The sequence below is a fragment of the Miniopterus natalensis genome, chromosome 15, assembly GCF_054644295.1.
Source record: "Miniopterus natalensis isolate mMinNat1 chromosome 15, mMinNat1.hap1, whole genome shotgun sequence".
NCBI lineage: Eukaryota > Metazoa > Chordata > Mammalia > Chiroptera > Miniopteridae > Miniopterus > Miniopterus natalensis.
This window is the reverse complement of record NC_142095.1, coordinates 42,659,623-42,678,669: the sequence shown is the minus strand read 5'-3', so window position 1 is coordinate 42,678,669 and position 19,047 is coordinate 42,659,623. Positions and strand designations below refer to the sequence as shown.

Here is a 19,047-nt window from a genome sequence, read left to right as displayed (position 1 = left end):
GTCACATTATTGAAATGTGACCAAACCAGTGTCTATATTTTAAGTTTTGCTCAGGGGGAGCAAAGTAAAGAAATAAACAATTTTTATCTTGCGGTCTCCAGCAGGCACACAGGCGCGCACACACAGGTGCACACACACTCGCTTACACATATATAACATTAGCTTCTGTCTCTCTGTGTTATCTTGTCTCCATTTCATATTCCTTTCTCAATATCACTGTGAAGCTACTTTGTTGTATAATTTCCACGTAGGGCTTTGGGCACTTTGCAATTCTAATTCTCCCTGGTTATTGCATTACAGAAGAATGGGGGGAAGTGGGTTTGCATGCAGGACATTTAAAATCTAATGTCGGGGTCATTAGTCTGTCTCGGTTGTTGTTGCATCTAGGAGCTGGGCTTTTTTACATACCAGTAACAAAAAAGGTTTTTTTAAAAATTGATTTTAGGGGGAGAGGGATAGAGAGATAGAAACACTGGTGAGAGAGAAATGTCAACATCCATTGGATGCCTCCTGCATGCTTCCCACTAGGGAATTGAGCCCACAACCCAGGCATGTACCCTGACTGGGAATGGAACCATTGAACTCTTGGTTCAAAGGTCAATACTCAACCACTGAGCTACACCAGCCGGGCAAGAACGCTTTTAAAAGTAGAATTTCAGGTTTATTTTTCACATTCTCAGAACATGAAGGGCTGATTGAGAAGGAACTTAAAGATCATTTCCATATATTTGAGTGTTGTGTTAGTGGAATTGCTTACATCTTTTGGGGGAAGTGGGGACTCCACATCTCCTTTGGTTCACTGCAGTTTCAGTCACAGGACTTCCCTGCAGGGTTTCCTTACCCAGGCGAGAATGAGCACCTTGGTGGGAACTTCAGGAGAACACCACCACCAAGATATCTGGAATTCCTCTCAGCTTCTCATCGCCATGTCCTCACACGGCTTCTTACTTTTCTCCCCACCTAGGTTAATATTGATGTTTTCTATTAATATCAGTGGGATTTATGGATTCACATCAAAGGCAGTTTAGAGCCCAGCATAATCCTCTATGTGCCCCTCCTCTCCCCGATGACCCTGGATGACTTTCACGCTCTCTTCTCTCCTCAGACCTCCAATGGCTCCAATGTCCTGCTCTGTGGACAACCTTGTTTCCTGTTTTCCTGAGCAAGCTCAGTCAGGAAACCTCCACGCGCTCTCTCCAGCCTTTCTGCGAGTGGACCATGTGCTCTGTTGCAGAGGACGAACTGTCCCGGCCTTCATGGGCCCCGGGGCCCACCCTCTTGCTCCTGCCATTACCTGCTCTCTCCTGCATCATCTGGGGCTTCTCCCTACTAGATAATTCCCAGCAGCATTCAAAGATGCTATAATATCTCCAAATTTAATTTAAAAAGAAAACGTGCTTAATGCCTTCTGGCTACCAAACATTTTTCTGCTCCCCATCATCAACAAAGAACGTCACAAGGGTTTGCCTATCCATGTTTTCTCCATCAGACTTTCACCTCTACTACTTCTTAAAACACTGAGTCGCCAGAGGCCCCTCCTTTGCCAAATCCATTGTTCTCCTCTCACTTAATTCATCAACAATACATGACAAGTGGATCACTTCCTTCTTCCTGAAAGACTTTTTTCCGTTGGCTTTGGGATCACCACACTCTTCTGGCTTTTCCTCTTACCCTGCTGGCCACTCCTTTCAGTCTCCTTTGCTGGCTTCCCCTCTTCTTTCTGACCTGTCACCTTACAATGCCTCAGGGTTCCATCCTTAGAACTTGTCTCTTCTCCCCCTCTTCACTCTCTAGGTGGCCTCATGCAGGCTCATGGGTGCATACTGATGATTTCCAAATTTCTTTCTCCAGCTCAGACTGATACCATTGTAGTTAGGTAGGTATTAATAATAGGAAAGGAGCAAAAGAGAGGCCAGGCATTATAGGCATGTCATTCAGGCAGCTTCATCAGGAAGCTGCAACTTCACACTCCCCTGAGAAGCACTGGCCCATCTCCTGCAGATTACTGGGGGAAGGGCCTGGACAAAGGGGAAGATGAGTGCATGCACAGTAAAGTTGGGGTGACATAGGGAAGGTACTTACCTGCCAATCTAGCCTGGGGAACCATGATTGGCTGGAAGGGGCAGGGCCAGTGCAAGCCCATGAAAACTTGGGAATACATAACCCCCTAGACAAAGGAGCTCTCTCTCTTGGCTCCTGGCTCTCTTGGCTCTCGATTCCTTTGACTGTGCTCCTGCCCCTATTCCCTCTATAGCCATGTGGTCATGTAGACCCCATATGCAATAAACTGATGGACTGCAGTGAGGAAAGCAAACTAAGGTAGCCTGCTGCTGGACTGGACCTGGCTCCAATGTGGAGAGGAAACTGGATACTGGCTCTGATTTTAGTTCTACTAAAGCCCCAGCTACACTTCTTCTACTACTGGACTAAGCGGAAGGGGACCTTGGAAACTCAGGGGTTTAACTCCTCAAAAATAAAGCTTTCTACAATACCTCATCCTTCCATGAGGGCTTCCAGAAATTCTTATTCCGGTGGCACCCCAAGAACCTCACTTCCCCTGGTAATAAGAACTCTTCTTTCAACTCCAGACTTTGATTGTACATCCAGTGCCTGTGTATCTCCACTTGAATATCCAAAAGGTTTATCAAACACATATTCTAGCGCCCTGCTCTAGCCATCAGCATCTCTGCCCTAGACTTTTGCCTGACTGTTTTCTCTCTTTCTATCTTTGCCACCTTATTTGCACCACAGCAGCTAGAATGATCCTCTTAAAACTAAGTCATTTGCTGCCAGTACTCTTCTCAAAACCCTAATAGCTTCTTGTCTCAAAATAGAAGCCAAAGTTCTACAAGGGGCTAGTGAGTGGCCTTGTCCCCCTCGTCCCCCTGACTGCACAGGCTCCCAACTGCCCTTGTCTCCGCTGCTCCCGCCACACTGGCCTTTTACTGTTGCTCAGAGGTGTCCAGCAATCCCTACCTCGGCCCCTAGTAGTTTTCTCTCCTAGGCCATGCTTCCCCTGGATGTCATCATTACTTGCTTCATCCCTTCCTTTAGGTCTTTGCCCAAATGTTACCATTTAAGAAGGCCCCTCTCTCTCATCTACTAGGTAGATCTCCCACCCTCCAGCCTCCTTAACTGTGTTCTATGAGGCACAAAAGGTGCTGTTGGTTTGTTTACTTTCTGACTCTCCTCTGGAGCATGAGCTTGAGAATAGGAATGTTGATTTGGTCTCTACCCCTAGGGCCTAAAATAGTGTCTTACAGGTAGGGGGCACCCAATAAACACTGATTAAATAAGTGAAAACTTGAATGAGGAATATAAATCTAAATATTTTCGCAAGAGCTCTTGGTAACTGGCCCGGAATCAAATATTGGTGACCATGAATTCTTATTTTGTTTTCTTATCCCACACACCTATGATTTTGGTATTTTGTGTTTCTGGCCAGCTTATGGTGTTGGTTCTTCTAAAGGGGTCAAGATGTATGTGATTCTAGTTCATCCTCTTGTGTTCATGACCCTCATGTCACAAACATGCCGATTAGCGGAACTGAATGTTAGTCAAGGGTCACTGAAACTCAGCTTTTCAAGATCAAATCTTGCCTCTCACTGTATCACCAAGGAACCAAGCAGGAAACAGATAGCATACACAAACTGGGTAATTTGACTGGAATTTAATAAAGGTATCATTTTAAAAACACAAGGCCCTGAGTGCAGTGCCTTTTTTGGTACCACCCAAGGCTGAAAGGGAGGGGAGGGAAGGCTGGAGGAGAGGCCTTGCGACAGGTCCAGCAGCCTTGGGCTGAGGGACACAGGCAGTCTCTGATGAGGCCTGAGGGGGGGCAGGGAGCTGAGGGAATAAATATCTCAACTTCTCTCTCCTCTCTTCCTCTAAACTCAGCAGGGGCTTCCCATTGGAAGTCAGAGGCAAGGGAAGCCTTAGTTGCTCTGTCTAAGCTGACCTCTGAGGTAGACAGCAGTGTGGGAAAGGGTGGAGGGCAAAGCTGGGGGGCCCAGGGCACGCATCCAGCAGAACATACAAGTGCCATCTCCTGAACCACAGCCTGGTCTCCAGATTCTGTTCATGTGGGGCTCTCAATTAAGACCAAATCATCCTACAGCTTTCCACTGAGCTTGGAATAAAAACCAGCCCCCCTCTAGTTGTGTAGAACACCCATGATGGCTTGACTGGCTCCGGCCCACCTCTCCCCCTCAGCTCACACTACGCACCCCACCCTGGCTTGCTGCACCCACTCACAGGGGCCGGCTACCGCTTCCCAGAATAAGCTAAGCTCATTGTCCTCACTGGCTCTTTGCCCGCTCAGAACCCTCTGGTTGGAACACCCTTTCCTCAGCCCCTTGCATGGCTGATTCCTTTTCATGCTTTAAATCTTACCGTTTAAACATCATCACCCCAGCGACTCCTTCCCTGGCCCCTGTCTAAAGGATTCTTCCATTGATTCTCTCGCCAGAGCCCAGTCTTCGCTTCACAGCATCTGTCAGGAACCACAGTGGCTCCTCCCTCTCCCCCTCCCCTCCTTGTTCATCTGGCTCTAAACAGGCAAGGCCAGTTCCCCCAGGCTCAGACCCTCTCTGTGTTGTTCACTCTGCCGTCCTCAGAGTCCAGGGTAGTTTCTGGCTCAGGTGGTTTCTCAATAAATATTTGGTGACTGAGTGAACAAACATGCTATTCAATGAAAATATCTTTCCATTTATGCAATAATGAAAAAAGAAGGGTACCTCTGAGCTTATCTTGAATGTATTTGCATTTCTATCTCTCTAGTATTTGGGAGAATCTCAAATACATTAATAAGTGCTTAATACATGTTTGAATAAAATACATTTACTACCAACAGGGCTGGTTTTCTACAGCTTTGGCTAATTGTTTTTTGTTTTTTTTTTTTATGGTTGCTCTATTATATCTTTAACAAAATTAAGCTAGAAAATGAAATACCCTCTCCTCAATCTGTAGCTTCACAGTTCAGTTCACTGAATGGAGTTGACTGTCTGGGTGACTTATTGGAAGGTGGCACTATGTAGTGACTAGGCTTGAGAACTGGCCAAAGTCCAGTTAAGCCACTACCTGGCTGGGTAAAACGGTAGACAAGTTACCCAGCCTTTCCGAGCCTGTTTCCACATCTGTAGAAACAAGGGTAATGTGGCCTAATTCCTAGAGTCATTATGGGATTATAAGTGACAACAGATACCTTCCTTTTCTCTGTGCCTGTCACTGCCCCTTCAATGCAAACACGTGCTCAAAACGTCCCTCTTCTCTCGTGGCCGCTGCTGCATCGATGCCTTCTCTCCAGTCCATGTTTGATTCGCCTTTGGATCTCATGTCCATATTCTGGTTATTGGGAATCTTGCTAGAAGGCTTTCCTGTCCACACTTCTCTTTGTAATGTTGAATTTACTCTCTGGTGGAAGCAGCCTGGAGCTCGACTGTGCTGGTGACAAATTGCAGGCCCATCCAGCTTTTCAGTTGGCAACATATTTGCCAGACAAATGTAGACGGCGCTTTCATGCAGGGAAGCACTTTGTTAGTGCTTCGAGCCTCTAAGGGACAATTTGAGTTGGAAAAAAAGGCATTGGAACCTTGTACAATACTCACCCCATTACACAAGGAAAACCCAATAAGTTTATCTGACAAAAAGGTGAGGGTATGCTTTTGATAAAAGAAACCCAAGCCACAGGGCGCCCTCTCTACAGAGACAAGATGTGTGGAAGTTGACCCTTTTGTTTATTTCTTTTAGTTAAGTTAACTAATGTGCTTTGAATGCATTCTCTGTGCACTTTTCTTTACTCTGTTAGATGAATTTAGAACTATTACGATTACAAAGTAAAATTATGTAAGTGCAGGCAGCTTTAACTAAAATCTGATGAAAGAATGGGATACTTGGCTTACTGTTTTGAAATTTATTGGTACTACATGTGCAATCTGGAAAAATTAAATTTCTAATGCATGAAAGGCTTGTCTGGAGTCTGCCCCTTAAAAGGTTCAACTCAGTTCCATTCAAACCTATATACTTGGCATTCTTGATACATGCTGAATAAAATTGGTAAGGGTATAGCCTCCGCCCTCTGGGCCTCACCGGCAGGCTCTGTGTTCCTTAACTTTGTGACCTGAGTCCTTATTTTCTAAATATAACTATTTTAAGCCCCTTTTACACATATTTGAAACTTAAAATAAGGTAAATTTGAAGACAACTGGATAAAGCCCTGCTTTATTTTCAAGTTACATATAACCTATAAATTTATATGTCTCTCTGCGACATACCACACCTCTACAACATGTGTGCCATTTATCATTAAGCTTTTTATGTTTGGTAGGGACCAGAGGTTGCTAATTGTGGTTCCATAGGTCTAATGAAGATCACAGGGTTATCATCTGAATCTTCCTAATTGAGTCAGGCTTTAAAATTGGGATATTTCCCATAAAGTGCGGATCTTGGGCTTCTCTTACAGCACTGACGACCTGGCTGCCTGGGCCCCATTCCCACGCAGCTGCTGTGGGGCAGGGCTGGCTGGTGGCAGCCCTGTCGGGTGGGGCATGTGTTCTCCAGCCGCCCTGTCCCCGCTGCTCAGCAGTGAATGCATGTGTCTGCAGACTGGCTCGCATCATGCAAATACGCCCTTGGCTCTTAGGAAACTTGGGTTCCTGAGCTCTGGTTGCGTCCGCCAGGGGTGTGTGTAAAATTTTCATCTGTAGAGTAGATGGACCTTGAGATACTGGTAGGAATGGTGCAGCTGAAGATGTGTGGAGGGGGGATTAGAGGGGAGGTCATTCCAGGCAGGAGACTAACTTGGATGCTGAATCCCACGAGTGGGCAGTGACAGTTTTTGAGGTACATCCCAGTGGTTTTTCTCTAATAACATTTGAACTGCTTAAGGAGGGTGCAGACTTACTTTTTTCTTATAAGTGAGAGCAGATTTAAGGTTAAGATTGTTACTTTCTTGCATTCTTGTAATCTGATATGCTTTAGAGGAAGGAAAAGAGGAAGTTATAGCAGGTAAGACCTAGGAAATGGGCATATCTAAGGTTGCATCAGTGGGCGACAGTCAGCTTTATGAATTTATCAATTAAAACTCTGTATGTGTGTGGGGTGTGTGTGGAGTTGTGCGGCTGTGGTATGTTTATGGTATGTATTATGTATGTGTGGTAGGGTGTGTGTGTGTGTGTGGTATACATGTTTGAGGTGTCACTGTATGTGTTGTGTGTGTGTGTTGTATGTGTGTATGTTTGGTATGGTGTGTATTGTATGTGTGTATGTCTGGCATGGTGTGTGTGTGTGCATGTGTGTTGTATGTATGTCTGGTATGGTGTGTGTATGAGTGTTTGGCATGGTGTGTGTATGTGCATGAATGTTATATGTGTGTATGTTTGGTATGGTGTGTGTGTTGTATGTGTGTATGCCTGGTATGGTATGTGTGTGTATGTCTGGTGTGTGTGTGTCTGGTATGGTGTATGTGTATGTGTATGTGTGTGTGTGTTGTATGTGTGTATGTCTGGTATGGTGTGTGTGTGTGTGTGTCTGGTGTGTGTGTGTCTGGTATGGTGTGTGTGTATGTGTATGTGTGTGTGTGTTGTATGTGTGTGTGTATGTGTGTGTTGTATGGTGTGTGTGTATGTCTGGTATGGGGTGTGTGTGTGTGTGCACGCATGTAGAAGGGATAAATGTTCGGAACAGCTGTATCACTGGAGCGAGCATTTAGATCTATCAAAGAAAATAAGATTGAGAAAAATGCCATTCATTCTGTATCGCCCAAAAGATAGTAAAAGCCTCTCACAGCAGTCGAGCCAGTACCTTACAGAGGAAACTGGGCCTGCTAGAACAGAATGTGGTGAATTTGACCAAGATTCCTTCAAGGGTAGATGTTTTGTGATCAGAGATGCTCAGTATCCTGTAGTATTTTTCAAACCAGACTCTCTTTGTACATAGGATTCCCTGTTAACATCCACACTTAAGGTGACATCTCAAAAAAGCCACTTTTAGAATCAAATTGCATCTATGAGTTATAACATCTTTTAAAAAATTTATGTTTATTGTTGAAAGTATTACAGATGTCCCCCTTTTCCCCCATTGACCCCCCAGGCCTTCACTGCACTGGTGTCTGCCCATGGGTTATGCATATGAGCACATCAGTTCTTTGGTTAACCTCCCCCCCCCCCCCCTTCCCTCTGAAGTTCGTTAGTCTGTTGAATGATCCCGTGTCTCTGGATCAATTTTTATGTGAGGACTTGCTTCTGTTTTTCAGGACAACCAGCTTTTCCCTGCCAGGCAGAGCGCTGAGGAAGGGGGCAGCCCAGGTAAGGTGTTTTTGTTGTTGTTTTTTGTTATTTGTTTTTGTTTTATGTTGTTGGGAAATTTCAAATGGAGCAGTTTTATGTTCCTGGCGAGGCCATATTTGTCATATAGTTTGATGCTTCCTTGGTTTTCAGAATGCCTACCACAAGGGTTTATTTGTGTTCAATTGAATTGAAAACAGATCTCCTTCCAAAGGAAAGGCCCTTTTATTGATCATGACCTTTCCCTTTTGCTGGTAAAAGCAGGTTGAGTTGCCTTTTAAACAACCAGAAATCACTGTGTTTCTTTTCCTTGTAATCTTTTATTTATCCCGTTCGGAGGCCTCATATGCTTAAAAATCAGTATCCCGTGGAAATCATAAAACTGCCTTTCCTTAGAAAGAGTGAAGGGCACAGAACACTGTTAACAAATCACGCCCGTGGCCCGCGAGAGGGGCGTCGGCCCCTAGCTCCCGCCTCGCCCTCTCCAACGTGCCTTTCCCGGTGGTTCCAGCTCGTCCTGTGAGTTCTCGCGGGAGGAACTTTAGCCTTTATTTCATCTAGTAGTGCTCTGAGAAAACTACAAGCACTGAACTGGGATTATATTAGCTGGAAGAATCATGAAATTAATTTCCTTCGAGAAGATGGCATTTCTGGCCAAACAGAATATTGCTTCAAGTAATAGAACTCCCAAATGAAATTGGGGAGCGGACCTTTCCCTCCCCTGGGGGCATGAGATTATTGCATCCCGATTCCTATATAATTAATATCTGAACGAGCAGCTTGCCCCCCACTGTGCCAGCCACTCTGCTCCCTGTTCTGTGCGTCCTGCTCAGAGTGCCTCTGTCTCCCACCAGAGGGCCACAGGTCTTCAGCCAGCGGAAGTGTGGAAATAAAAGAATTAATGGATTGGAACGTATTCCATAACTCCCCAACTCTGCAGCTCTATTTTTAAAATAGCTCATAAACTTCTTATCTGCTTTTTCGCCTGGATTTCCTCTGTGGGAAGGAGAGCTGTGCCCACCTTTGGCTCCGCCTCACAAAAAATGCTTAAAGGGAAATGGGAGGTTGTGCGACTGCCTGTAATTCACCCTCATAACACCCCAGAACTGTCCTGGGTTTGTGTCGGAATCTGTTCTAATATAAAGAACCTTGTGGTCAGCAATACAGCTGCTTCCAGGTAGATTAAGTTGCGCATCCTTACAGACCTAGGAGGCCAATGCATGTTGCTTTCCTTAGTCAGAAGTACTATCACTGGGAGCGTGACAAAGGCTGAATGGATACATAGGGAACTCTATTTTGAAATTTCTAAGGTGGTATAGTAAGGTTTGTAATTTTTTTGAGTAACTAATTTAAGTGTCCATCTTTCTGAATTCAAATCCTTGTGGACTGTTTTGTGACCTGTGCTGTGCTCTAGGTAATAAAATTGGGAGATAAGTCAGTAACTGATTTCTTAGTGTTAAGTTTTGGAAAACATACTTTCTAGGTCACATATGCCTTACACAAAGCTTTCGAACCACAAATGGGCACAAAGGGGATGTTGAAACAGCAGCATGTGCTGCTAGGAGGTGAGAGCTCCAAGAGTAGAATTTATCCAGAGCCCTGGTTGGTTTGAATAGTTTGCAATCAAAGGCAAAAAGTTAGCCACTGTGGAGAACCTGGAGAGGAAGTCTCACTGGTCACCCCTACAGTGTCTTTTGAATCAGAGGGGGCTGGCCAGCACCTGGTGAACCCAGCCTCCTGGTTTTTACCCCCTACCCATAGCCTCCTGCTGGGGATACACCAGCCTCAGTTCCCTGTACTAGTGATGAGAAAACAGTGCAGGGCTAATTCCCTCCGCGCCAGGATTTTACACTTATCTGTTGGGAAACAAATATAAGTACAAAATCAAAGTACGAAACTTATGTAATTTCTTCCAGATGTGTGCTTTTTTATTTTTAAGGGAAATATTCATTGCTCAATGTGTTGTTTTTTCCCCCATAAAGTGAAAATAGCTTTTTCCCCCCTTACCGATATGGGCATTTGGGGTAAATTAGAGAGTAAGATTCACCTGAAATTTGAACACTTGGACACATTTAAATTTTGTAATTTATTTCCAGATGTCTTACTATGCATTTGGAAACATGCAACATTTAATCTAATATGTATAATATTCCATATGCAGTTTTGTAACCTATTTTTCACTTAATATTATTTCTAGGTGGATAAATATTAACCTATTCCATTGTTTTAAAAGACTGCATAGTATGCCGTTTTATAGGTATACCTCATTTTAGCCAATCCCCTGTTGACGGACATTGAGATTGTTTCTAGTTTTTCAAGATTACAGAAAACAGTAGAACAAGCCTCGTCGTACATACATCTCTATGGACCTGACAGGTTGTTTCCTTGGGATATAATACTAGAAATGAAATTGCTACATAAAATAAAACATTAAAAGTTTTTTTAAAAGTTGCTGCCCTGCCTTTCAAAGAGGTGCGCATTCCCGCTCATCCCGTCTGAATATGAGTGTCTCCAGTTCCTTCTAACGTGCCCAGCTCTGCGCAGTGGGAGCCTTCTTAAGCTCTCTCAACTCGAAACAAACAAAGAAACGGTTCACTGTCATATCTGTTTGCATTTCTTAGATTACTCATGTGGTTGGTCATCTCCCCATTACCGGCCATTCCGATTTCTTCTTCTGGGAATTACCCATTCGTATCTTTTGCCCATGTTTCTGTTGGGCTTTTTGCCCTTTCCTTACTCTCTGCCATTGTTTCCTGTGACTTCTGGAAAAATGTGGTTCTTCTACGGCATCTGGGCTGGAGCTTGTCAAGAGAGTGTTGGAGGAGAGCTCGGCATTAAAGCGAAGGAAGAGCGACCGCGTGGCCCCCTAGGTAACCATCCAGCCCCGGTTGCTCAGCGTCCCCTGTGTAGAGCAGCGGTCATTGCTTAGAGTCCCCTGCAGTAAAGCCAATTGCTATTAAAGGGAAGCATTCACCCGCGTAGCTTCCGAGGGAACTCGTCGGTGCCATTTTCTGTTTTAATCTTCCCTCTTCACCCAGTTGGCGAGGGAGATGTGTCTGCCATAGGATTATGGGGATGGCCGGGCACATGACACCCAACACGGGACAGGGGAGAAAGCAGGTGCTCACGTGCGCAGAGGGGAAGCAGCGGAACATGGTCTTCTGTGAAATGAAGAACACAGTCGCTGTGACCTGGGCTTTGAGGGGGACCTCGTAGGCGATGAAACTGGGAAGGCGAGCTGCGGCTGGGTGGGGAAGGCTTCTCAGTTCTTTCCACCACTGGAGGGCCCGGCCCAGGAGCCCATCTGGCAGGTTCAGTACGTGTGTGTCTAGTGCATGCACCTGATTGAGCCTCCGGACATTCACGGCGAAGGAAACCCAGTTCGGCAGGAGGACAGTTTCAAAACTGCTGAGATCCTTTGCTTGCATCTCTTAGGAACTATGAGGGAGAGCCATGTATCTCAGACAGGCGACACTAATAAACAAACAAGCGAGCGACCATCCCACCCCTACCCACTTCCATAACTTTCACGACACTGATGTCCCTTTTTTGTCCCCTAAAAGTAAAAGCCAAACAGAAAACGTCCTCTCCTCCGCAGCTGGCAGACCTTGGCCTCTCCTCTTCTCAGTTTCCTCAGTGCCTGTCTCGCAGCTGGATTTAACCCGTCCCCAACCTGCTGCACCCCCCTCTCCATTTCCACAGAAGTCCGGAGAAACTGACTGCAGACCCTGAGCTGTCCTCGGGCGACCACGGGTCAATGACGATCACCCGAACACACGTGAGGGATGAGTGGGCCTTCTGCGGAGGAGACCGCGGCCGCTGCTGCGCACCCGCGGGTCGCCCTGCGTGCGGGGAGCTGGGTCTACCACAGAAACTCATCCTCTTGTTTTCAAAAGAAATTTGGTCATTCAGGATTCTGTTTACCTCCTCCTCACCCCACCGTTGTTTCTTCCAAACCTTGAATCATAAACTTGTGGAAAGCACTGTGAATAATTTATATCCTTTTATTACACGTTGCTTAACTCCCTTTGGGGGAAATGAAGAGAAACATTTGTCTCTGCTGCTTGCTCTCCTGTGGACAGAGACCACGTGGGCTGCGGGCAAGAGCAAAGATTGACGACCGCAGGAGCTGTCATAGTGGAGCAGTTGATTGACCCATAATTTTGATGATCCAAAATACATATATTTAAAGCCGGAGTAGTGCTAATGACACTAGAATGGAAATTCAACATTTCACCAACTCCCACTGAAACCTGTCTATCACCTTTCTTTTCAGTGCTCAGTGGTATGTTTTTTTCCCTACCTGTTTGATTGATTTCCTGTGGAGTCATCCTCAGAATGTGTACACTCGAACGCAGAGCTGGGATGACCTGGAGCACGTGATGGTGCCCTGCTGCTGGAATGAGGGGACATAGATACACTCAGATCCTACTGGTTTGGTCTTTCTACGTGTCTAGCTTCACAGAAGCAGTTGCTCAGTATCCGTCTTGGGCCATTGAGATGCTCTGGCTCATTGGGCTGGTACACAGCAAATATTGTTAGAACCTGTCACCTTCGCTCCTTTACTTCTGGCATCACACTGTCCAAGTTCCAATCACCATCCTTCATAGATTCCTGCAGTCTAGGAGGTCTAGACTAACTGCCCTACCTGGACCCACTCTGAGTCCCCACTACCCAAATCTTTATTTTTCAAAGCATAAATGGGATCATAACTACTACTAATACTACTGTCCCCTACTTAAAAACCTCTAAATGGCTTCCCATCGGTCAAAATCCTTGAAGTGGCCCACGAGACCTTGCATGGTTCCTACCATCATTCCGTTCCTGTCACTCAGGCCCTTGGATTCCCCAATCACACTGACCTTTATTCAGTTCCCATATTCACTCTTCTCAGTCTCACCACAGGGCCTTTGCACATGTGGTTCCCACTAACTATAAACCTCGGCTTCAGTGTTATTTCTCCTGAGATACTTTTTTTTTGTTTTTGCCTCTATACTCCCTAGCTGGGTTATCTTTGTTGTAGATCCTCCTAGTTCCAAATACCTCTCTTCATATACCGTACAGAGGGTTGGCTTTATATTTGTGAAGTCTTTTGGTTAATATCTTCCTCCCTCTGTGGAGAGGCCTCTGGCAGGGCCTATCTTTGTTTGATTTGCCTTGATTATCTCCAGCACCTAGTACAGTGCCTGACTTTGAAGAGTGCATGATTGGATGCATAAATGAAATTGAGTATAAGTTTAATGAGAACATGGGCCTTACCTTGTCTTTGAGGGACTTATCTAGCTGACAAATCCAAATGAATCTTTATTGGCAGAGGTAGGAAGGCTAAAAGCAGCCTGTAGCAGCAACTACATCCCTTTCATTCTGTGTAAAGGGGGGCACACTGGTGACAGTAGTTGTGGGCGAATGTAATGACAGTCTCTCTGGGGCTGCTGGAAGATTGCTCCACTCTGTTATGGGGTTCACAGCTATGGAGTGTGTATTTCTCTCCTGTGCCCCCTTTTTTAAGGGACTTGTCATGCACTTCCTATTAGAATGACTTTTGGATATTTACTAGCAAGTTGTGTACCAGTGAGCTTCCGTTGTTTCACTGGCCCATCCCAATTAGCTCCCTCGCTTGTCCTTACCTATCTGCTTAGGAAATGTCAAATATCTCACGGGGAAGAAAGATGCAATTTTTTGTTTGATTTTTTTCCTGAACATCACTTCCTGTTTGAAAGGGGAGAAGTGAACAGTTTTAGCAGGTGAAATGGATGCTCTGTTGGCTGCCAGGGAAGACAAGAGAGGAGAATTTTGCTAGGTGAGCTTTCTGGGTCTCGGGTCTGAACATCTGCTTGTTTCTTGGGGCAGATTTTGTTTAAGACCAAAACAAATAACTTCCCTTCCGTGGGTTCCGACCCCTGGGGGAAGAAAAAAAGGGAACTAAGCTAGTCCAACAGCAACTGCTGGGGAAGTTACTGTTTTCTCCAACCTTCTGGGAGCCCCAAATAATTAGCTGTGCAAAGAGCAAGTTGGAATCAGAATTCCCCTCCAGGGTTTTCTGTGTCCAGCAAAACAAAGCGAGCTGAGCTGAAAGACAAATAAACCCTGTGAAGGAAAGTGAGTGCCAAGCCTCCTTTCTCCTGCCTAGCTTCAGCTCTGGTCCCCTAGATGTGTGTCCTCGGCTTCCTTGTCTCTCCTAATCCCCCCAGGCCCCTCAGCATGTGTTGCCAGAGGGAGTTTTCTCTTAATTAGAGAAGCCAGTAGGCACTCTCAGGAGGAGGCTGGCCTGTGTTTTGGGATTTGTGCAGGCTCTAGGGGATCAAGTTGGCTTGTGGAGGGAGATCTCCCTTCCTTCCAGATTTTCTGATGTTTTCAAACAGAAGCTAGAAATCTGGACTTTTGTATGAAGTCACCTGATTTTAAAATGTTCACTGCATGTTTTGTTTTGTTTATAAACAACATGCAGGCCCAAAGACACCCACGCATGCACGCACACACTTCTGGACACCAGGCCTCATAAAAGTGCCGATTGTATTTCTCCCGCTTGCACCTGCCTTCCCAGGACCTAGCACAGTGCCTGCCACATAACAAGCTCAATCATCTCTAGACTGATATCCGTAGGACACTCATACTTGCCAGAGGGAGCCAGGATGAGCCCTCTAAGGGTTATTTGTCCTTCTAAAGAGGAGGCACCAAGCCTGGTATACTGTGCGTCTCCAGGGCAGGCATTTGGAAGGGTGGATATGGGGGTCAGGCATTCTTTTACTTCTGCACAGCATTTATCCTTTCCTCCATCTCTGAGCTGGGGAACTGTTCCTGTTCCCCATCACCATCTCTTTATGGGGAATTACTCTGCAGGGGGGCTTTGGTGAGTTGTGGTTGTCATGGTATTTTATTGTTTGGTATCCCTAAGCAATATGAAACGGTCTATATTGGGCATTTTTCTAGGACTCAGGGGTGCTCTGAACTGAGGTTCACAGAGTCATTGTTTGGCTTCCCTAACTAAAAGCAAGAGCGGTGACTCACCATCAGCTTGGGGTATAATTAAACCCAGGGCTCCGGAAAGCAGAATGCTGTGCTATAGCCTGCTGGTTATGCAACACTTTTGTGTGTGCTACAAATACTTTATTATAGGCATTGACGTGTTAAAGCTTAGTCTGTGAAAGACACAAAAGCCTAATTTAACAAAGTGGGGCAGCGCTCCACAATAGTTCCCACCTGATGGACTTGCATATATTAATGCTTTTAGCTACTGGGGGATCCTTTTAATCAGGAGAAATGGGCAAAGGGAAGGAAGACTATGGGCCTTCAGAAAAACCAGATTACACGCTCATGCCCTGCTCTCTATACCGGTTTCTTCTTAATGTCCCCTTGGGTTTTCTTCAGGCTGTCATCCTGGCTGAAACCCTCTTGCCCTGGGTAAATTGTCCTCTAACGGGGAAAGTGTTGCAAACTGGACCCGGTCTTGAGAAGTGACGAGCAGCTTTCTGAGGAAATCCATAGCAATCCTTGCCCGAGCTCCACTTGCTGAGGCGTCATTTAAGGACCCTGCACTCACCCCTCTTTTGGCCTTTTCTCAGGTTTGTGAGATGGGCAGGCTTGTCTCAGTCTCACGGGATGAGAAAGCAGGCTCAGGGAGGCGAGTGACTTGTCTGAAGGGACATGGTAGCCATGCCTGGCTGTTGTTTCTAGTACCGTCTGTATGTTAGAATATCTTGGGAAGCTTTCCAACACAATTTCTTGGGCCACTAGCTTGTGGCCTAATGTCTCAGCCAGGGGGAGGCTGGGGATCTATATTTTTTAAAGTTCCCCACATCACTGTGATGTATGGTTAAGACTTGGAAAAATGGCCATACATTACACCATACATCACACCACATCTTTTGAAATAAATCAAAGTACAGATTCAGTTTGGAGATTTCAGTGGTTGGCTTGCTTTCCCTGTTTCAGCGCAGCCGTCTCCTCTTCCACCTTGGGGGCTCCAGGAAAGGCTTCCAAAGACGGTAACGTTTCGCTAGGTGCTAATGAGTGGATAAGACGGGGACCGAAGAGGGCATCGAAGCAACGTGATCCACAGGTGCAAGGCACAGAGCTGCCACCAGATTGAAGTGCCTGGGGACTGGTACAAGGTCAGCACCTTGACAGCTGGTGCCAGCTGTCCCATATATGCTATCAGCTGAGTCCAAGTGGAGACTTTCCTGGGAGGTCCCACTGGCAGGACAGCAGAATTGGCTTTAGCTATGGAGCACAGACTGTGCGCCTCACTGGCCAGTTTCCTCCACAGTCCGCTCCAGGGCATCCTCAGCTGCGAGCTTCTGCCTGACCACTTGCAGCAAGATGACCAAGCAAGGTGCTGAAAGCTGCATAGGATTCCTGTCTGCAGGTGCCTCAGACTCAGCTGCGATAGGATCAGAAATGACAGTGGATAGAAAATAACTTGATACAACACAGTGGGTGCTGAAGCAGAGGGTTTTTTTGTTAATCCTCAGACAAGGATATTTCTTCCACTGATTTTTTTGAGAGAGTAGAAGAGGGAGGAGGGAGGGGAGAGAGAGAGATGGATGTGAGAGAGACACATCCGTTGGTTGCCTCCTCCCTGCATGCATCCTGCCTGGGGCCAGGGATCCAACCTGCAACCCAGGTATGTGCCCTACAGAGAATCGACCCTTCAACCCTTTGGTGTCCAGGTCGATGCTTTAACCAGTGAGCCAGGGCCCAAAGCAGAGGTTTGAAGTGAAATTAGGAGCTCTAGCTATTTTGGGGAGTTGGCTATAAATCAGAAGTGCTTTCCCCTAGAATGCTTCCGCAAAAAACTATATGGATTCTTGACCAGGGAGGTCTGTTCACTTTCTGTGGAAAAGTAAGTGCCTTTGATAGTTGAGACCCAGTGACTAGTCTTTTCCCAATAATTCCAGGCTACCAAATGAATATGTCCAAGGAGTTCCTTCTGGAATAATATTAGATGCTCCAGTCTTAAGTGAAGTGTGAGTGCAGTGAGTATTTTTATGATGGTAATGTGATGGGTGGGCCCCAGTCAGGAGCCACTGGGCTACTGTTTTTGAGTCCTCTGTTCATTGCCTCCAAACGAGAGCAATCCCTCTCATGTTACTCCTAGGGAGTGGTTGATGAATACTAAACTCTTCAGCAGGACTCCAAATGGCTATTTAGAGCACTATTTCTATTCACTTTCCAGAGCACTGAGGGTTTGAATTGCCTTTAGTTCTATTTACGTGTTAAAGACAACTAGAGCCTGACAGTAAAGTAAAACCACCCAATTTTATTCTGGAACTATTGCAATAGGGGAGAGAAAGCTCAGTTAAAAATTGGGTTTAATTCCGAATGGAGCATGGACAAGTGGGGCTTTATGATGGAGGAGCAGACCGGGGCCGAGTGGGTGGGAAATTACTAAGTGGGTGGGGTGGTTCTTACTGAAGAGAACTAACAGGACCCTCACTGAACGCAGGCCAGGTGACCAGGTACCGAGGGTGGGGATGAGGAATTTGATCAGATACCGAGGCTGATCAGGTATTGACAGTGTCATTCTTCTTTGTCTTCTTTTCTGAACTGATTTAGCAAGTTCTGTCCATGATTGGGGCATGCGGACCCCATCGGGATAGAAGCCAAGGCTGAGGCCTAGAGCCATCGGAGGAGCCTGACTGAAGTTTAGTAAAGGACAGAGACCTTGTCATACAGAAGCCAGTGCTCATTTCCTCAGAAGGTGTTGTGTTGGGTAAGAACTGGTTTCAGAAAGCAGCCATGGGGCAGGAAGGGAAAGAGAATTGCAGTTTGGGAAGGTGAGAAAGTTCTGGAGGTGGGTGGTGGGGATGGTTGGACAGCAATGTCAGTGTGCTTAATGCCACTGAACTGCACACTTAAACATGGTTAAAATGGCCTAGGCAGCTTTGGTTGGTGGTTAGAGTGTCAACCTGAGCACTGAAGGGTCCCGGGTTTGATTCCGGTCAAGGGCCTGTACCTGGGTTGCAGGCTCAGTCCCTGGCGCCTGTCTGTGCACGTGCGGGAGGCAGCCAGTTGCTGTGTCTCTCTCACATCGATTGATGTTTCTCTCTCTCCCTTCTACTCTCTCTAAAAAGCAATGGAAAGAAATATCCTCAGTAAGGATTTAAAAAAATGGTTAAAATGGTCAATCTATGTTCTGTATATTTTACCATAGTGAAAAAGGAACAATCAGTGCCTAATAAAGTAGAGAAGCCACAATATCAATGATGATGCTGACAACCATGATTTTCCCAGGTTGTGCTTCACAGCAGGCGTTGTGCCAGGCACTTTGCAGTGATTGTCTCCTCTTCACAGAGGAAGACATGAGGACCCCAGGGCTGCCTGGATGGCCAGGGGTCACAGGAAGTGGCAGTCTCATTCCAGAGTTCTCTATCTTTGCTTATGCTCAGACTAAGCCCCCTCAGAAGACGGTCCTTTCAGTCTGAGGCTCCCCCACCTACCAATAAATAAATGCAGCAAACAACTAAAATGAGTCAAAAGGACCCAAATTTCACCTTACCAAATGACAGCAACTCTGATGTATGCACCGACCTTTACACAGCGAAGAGGCGGGCTCTGATTTCTTGCCTGCCTTTGCAGTTCAGCCGTCTGGCTACACAGAAGGGTGGAAGTGCTGCTCGCTGAATGATGGTCAGCGGACCATTCCCTTCCCTGGGACGGGGCTGTGAAAAGGCCACCTTCCACTTAGACTGTGTGCTCCTTGGGGGGCAGACGCCTCCTCCCACTCATCTTTCTTTTTCTTTTTTTTAAAATGTTCAACATACAG

General features: G+C 46.1%; 1 protein-coding gene across 1 annotated transcript in view; it reads left to right on the top strand.

Moving 5' to 3' along the window:
• Positions 1 to 19,047, top strand: part of FHIT (fragile histidine triad diadenosine triphosphatase) — a 1,229,373-nt gene that overhangs the window by 397,980 nt on the left and 812,346 nt on the right. Inside the window, exon 4 of the mRNA XM_087824669.1 lies at positions 8,252 to 8,303. The gene's annotated coding sequence lies outside the window, so the exon portion shown is untranslated. The remainder of the gene's footprint in view (positions 1 to 8,251; positions 8,304 to 19,047) is intronic.